Source organism: Pleurodeles waltl, chromosome 5 (genome assembly GCF_031143425.1).
Source record: "Pleurodeles waltl isolate 20211129_DDA chromosome 5, aPleWal1.hap1.20221129, whole genome shotgun sequence".
NCBI classification, from domain to species: domain Eukaryota; kingdom Metazoa; phylum Chordata; class Amphibia; order Caudata; family Salamandridae; genus Pleurodeles; species Pleurodeles waltl.
Genome location: NC_090444.1, coordinates 80,690,145 through 80,695,280, shown reverse-complemented (window position 1 = coordinate 80,695,280; position 5,136 = coordinate 80,690,145). Strand labels below are relative to the sequence as shown.

General features: G+C 50.7%; 1 long non-coding RNA gene across 1 annotated transcript; it reads right to left on the bottom strand.

Annotated features, from left to right (window-relative positions):
• Positions 1-390: 390 nt before the first annotated feature.
• LOC138295379 (uncharacterized) lies at positions 391-2,736 on the bottom strand. Its single transcript, XR_011203587.1, has 2 exons — positions 2,301-2,736; positions 391-1,144 (listed from the first exon to the last, which is right to left on the bottom strand). It is a non-coding gene; the product is annotated as an uncharacterized lncRNA (long non-coding RNA).
• Between the last annotated feature and the right edge of the window lie 2,400 nt (positions 2,737-5,136).

The following is a 5,136-nucleotide window of genomic DNA, read 5'->3' as shown; positions in this document are numbered from 1 at the left end:
AAACATCTTTGATGGTTCCATGGCATACAGCGATACCGACCGGAGACTCCTGATTTTCCTCTTCCTTGATCCACAAAGGGATTTCAACCAGAGGACTTCTGTTGGATCAACATTCCTTGGGATGCAGGACCAATGCCAGCATTGCTGCAGGTGGAGGGGCTTCTCTGTATTTGTTTAACATTCCTGTTGCAGGACTGCAGATATTTAAACAACATTCTGTTTATCTTGTGGGAGGACTATGTGAGGTCTTTGGTTAGGCTGTACCCCGTTTACTCCCAGCCTAAGCTGTTTACATGTTTTCCTCACGTATTCTACCTATTCATAGGATGCACACACACACACACATCAACACACACCCGGGTGAGATGAATGAACACACTTCCCTGGAGGCAGAGTAACATCAAACTCCTTTATTTTAGCCAATCTCGCTGACCTAACCTCTCGGAGCCCATCACTCCAAGAAAGAATGGGAAAGGAGGGCCTTTCTTCACAATCACAGAACTAAAACATATTGGTACAAAGGCCACTAGGAAGTAAGATGAATAAATGTAGAAAACTAGGAACAACTGCCTTTGATCAGCTCTCCTAATGGATTCCACTATTTGGGATTTTTATCCACTAAGGTTAGAAAACTATTAAAGCGAAAAACTTTGATGCAAGTGCCTCTAAAAGTTACAAGAACATTATACTCAATGAAAACATTACATTTAAAGTATCATTTTGCCAAAGTTACAATGTATTTTTTCACAAAGCCCACATTCTTTAAGAGCTGGACGAGACATAAAACTCTGATTAAATGTGATAATGTAGATATGTTATAGTGTTAATCTAAATTTTATTACTTGCATTTACAATCTATTAAGCACAGAGAATCAAATTGTTTTAACCTTCATGGGGGTAACAGAGTTGACGGTGAGAAGTCAGCTCATAATTCAACGGGTTCAACCTGTTTTATTCACTCTGTCCTCATTCTTTGCAGGATGTTCTCCTGCTGGAGTGTGTGTAAGATCACCACTGGCTTGCTTGCTCCTGATATAATTACTTTGGCCTTCGTTATCAAGGTCCTCTCTCATGTCCCACTACAGGCTTAAGGCGTTCCAGGAAGGCTTCCTTCTCTTCTTTGGTCCAGTCGTGTTCTGCAGGTCTGAACGATAAAAACACTGATCACCACTTGAAGATCTCCCTTCTCTAAGCTATATTAACCTTCCATACTTGATGTAAGCAAGACCCAACACCTGCCATCCGACCGTAACCTACTCTTGATGGCTTCAGTAGGGCTCGGGGGGATTAGGCTTCACCCTTTGCAGTGATACAGCTGAATGTGTAATAAAGTTGCATATTAAACACTTATTTATTCTTCTCTGTCTGACAAGATGATGGCGTCTGAGAAAAACTGTGGTCTAGAGACCCACTTACTTTATGCACTCACCGGGGGCCCCTCTATTACTTGGCCCTGGTCATGACCTCTGTGTTCTCTTTACACATCTGTACTTGTCCTTTAGAGGATTTGTGTTTTCTTCATGAAAAGTGGACATTTTGGTTTGGTCAAATTCTATGAATTAACTGTTTTCTTACTCTCTTAACCTATAGCGCTACATGCCCCTAGTCAAGCGCTGCAGGTCTCCATAACTAGCATCAATATAGGTATGCACGTCTTCCCTATTGTGTCCTGCATTTCTCCCGTGTACTCACTGGGACTAGGACGGTGCTACTGCCCCAAGGATTCTTCCCACCTTTACTTGGTGATACATATATCTCAGGTACCTCTAAGGCCCACAATTCCGGCACCACAATATTTTGGAGTTTCTTCTGCCTTCACCCATGACGTGTTACTTATGACATGCTACTGTTTACACTCTCGTGAATATTCTCTAATCTTAATTTAAAACCCCTTAAAGCTCACACTGATCCAAACACCAGCATGACTGCACTTTACTTGTGAGACTAACCCCACAAGAGGCATTGGTTCACAACATCAAATCCAATTGAAGAAGCCCGTGGTAGGAGACATATAATGCCACCGGTTAACATTCTGATAAGGGGTACAAATGATCTGAATATGACAGCACTTACAGCCCTTGAATTTCAGAAACAGGAATTAAAGACATTAGGACAGAAACGTCATTCCAACTTGTTATTAATTGTAGTAGTAGACGCTTGTAGTGCTGACCGTTTACATGTTACCCATCCCAAAAGAGCAAAACAGCTCACACAGTTGGGGCGTAAACTTGCACAATAGACTAGGAAACGTTGGCTATAAAGATTATGTTATAAAACAGCATGCAGGGAGATAAGCGAACCTCATGATACATAAGAATGGTGGTTGTATAAACTGCGGCTCCGTTCCCGGTCACCTGTTCATCCTGATTCCAGGCTCCCCCCGTCCTCCCGGCGGGTCGCCCCTTGCCCCACCTCTCGGAGGGACCCCGAGAAAGTTTGGCCTGGATCCGGAAGAGGCGCGCTCGGCCCCGAACCTTGAAGCTCCTCTTGGACGACTCGGAGCCGCGCCCACCGGGCCCCACGCGCTCTGCGGGACCGAGGCCTGCCGCCGGCCTGGGAGACCGGGGAAACACCCATGTGTTCCCCCTGCACGCACTGCGGACGACACGTGTGACCAGGGGGGCCCCTGCCAACTCTGCCTCTCCACACACAGCCCGATCGGATGCTACCGACGACACAACGCCAGCGGTGACTACCTCCTTGGCAGTGAGTTCACGGCTTGCCCCCAGGGGCCCTCCCTCCTCCCCCGCAGGCCACCGAGCACATCCACCTAGCCCCCTGTGACGGGGAACACAGTGATCGTCGTCTGGACACAGGAACCGGAGCCTAGTGCTTGCGCAGCGGCGAAGTGGGGAATCGGTGGCACTTATCAAGCCACGGCTTACAGAGGTCCCTTGTCGCCATTACGCCTACGCACAAACCTTTGCTGTAGAGGGGGCCACCGCAGGCCCTTGCGCCTATTGCCTACGCCTCTCATGAGGCCAGCCACACATTGAAGATATTGGCCCTCTTCCTGCACTAGCAGCATCGTCGCCCCAAGTCTGCCATATCAAATTCAACTGGATCACCCCCTGCCGACCTTGGGGCCTAGCGAGCCTGCGGACCCACACTGACAACTTAACCAGTAGGCCACTCAACCCTCCTGTCACCACCCTGCTCCTCTTCATCATAAAGCAGGGGTCGGCATCTGCTCCCGACTTACTTACCCTGCTAACTCGTGGTGCCAGTCTGCCACTCCAGTGTCTCTTCGTCTACCCGGCACTGCATGCGCCTTGCCCCCTTCGGCTCACTGGCCACACTCCTCGGAGACGCATAGAACGTGCGCTACCCAGTTTGAGCGCTCCTGACTTGTTCTACACTGACACCTGGGCACCCGGATGGGAAAGACGCGACCCGCTACGACACCAGCGCCGTCCGCTGAGATGTCGGGAACGTCACCCGGACCCCGGACTCAACCACCCGAGCGTTGAGCCAGATGGAGTCAACCCTACAGGGCCATACATCGCAGTTCGAGAGGGTGCTACAAGCCATTATGGACACCAAAACTACTCTCGAAACGAAGATTGACACCATTACCCTAGATGTCAACCTACTACGAAGGGCGGAGAGAGTCGCGGAGGCAGAGGGTGACATAGCACAGCTGACCCCAGACGTGAAATCCCTCCGGGAGCAAATGACCCACTTATCCACAGAGGTGGACGAACTCAGGCGCAGAGCCGAAGACGCGGAGGGTAGATCAAGACGCAACAATATACGCCTGGTGGGCTTCCCTGAGAGCAGAGGGCCCCAGTGCGGAAATTTTCCAGGAAAGTTGGCTAACGGACACCATTCTACGGAACAATGTGCCGAAATTCTTCTTGATCGAACAGGCACATAGAGTCCCGGGCAGACCTCCGCCACCGGGAGCCCATCCCTGTCCATTGATTGCCCGTTTCCTTAACTATCGAGACAGAGACCCAGTGCTTCAGCTTTTCCGCAAACAGGGTCCGCAAAAATACGAGAACGCATCAATCACTGCCTACCCGGATTTCACTGCCGAAGTCCAAAAACGTTGCAACTCCTTCTACTCTGCAAAACAATGCCTCCGCGAGCACAACATTAAATACGCCCTCCTCTACCCTGCGAAACTACGGATACAGGATGGCTCCATAGTGCACGTCTTCACTTCCCCGGAGGATGTCTGGACCTGGCCACATGCTAAGGGGCTTGCCCAGCCCGCTCGGCAGGGGAGCCCAGAAAGGTCCTGGGCACCCCCAAAAAGAAAGCGAGATCGCCGAGCCAGATCGGGCACCAAGCCTACCAAGGCGCATTCTGCGGAGAAGCGCTCGCGCCTATTGCGCGAAGCCACGCAGTTTGCCTCCAACCCTTACTTGGCCCTGAACGCACTGCCGGACACTGACGCCGAAACCACCCGGGCCGACTCCTCGAACGCAGGGGACTCCCACCAGGGCCCGTCGCTCACTCCACGGTCTGCAGATGACATCTGACCCACAGGTCCCGCACTGCCACTCCCTCCAAGGGAGATAAAAACCCCAAGTCACTCCCTCACCAATTTGTCCTACTTTATTCGTTCTGTGACATATTGGGCCAACACGCAGCTGCCTGGGAATGCAGACCACATACCTGCAACGACTAGTGCGGGATCCGAGGTGGTGGTGGTTTGATTGGTTGCCTGGGTGACCGAGGGCCGGTCCTCCACAATCTGTGACTCTCACACCACACCCCGCGCCTTATGGACCAGTTTCCTTTCTTGCGAGCCTACGGGCCTCATTTTTTTTTTTACACATAGTTATTATGTACTGAATTACGTTTCCTTCCCCGCTTTCTTGGGGTCTTCTTATTCTATGTTCTTATTGGTTTTCCCCGTTGTTGCCGCGACTGATGGCTGGGGGGGGGATGGGTACAGGGGGATCCCTCAGGGCGCCTGCTTCGTAAATTATGCTTGGGGGGAGGACACCTGAGGGGATCCCACAAGCAATGAGGGTGCAGTATTGGGGAACCACCTTGCGTTCAAACATAATAGCTTAGCTATGATTACACAACCTCAGACACACCCCCCCGCTATAGCGTAATCATATGGAACGTTCGGGGTATGTCCAATCCTCGCAGGCGACAACGCATATACAGCTTTTTAAT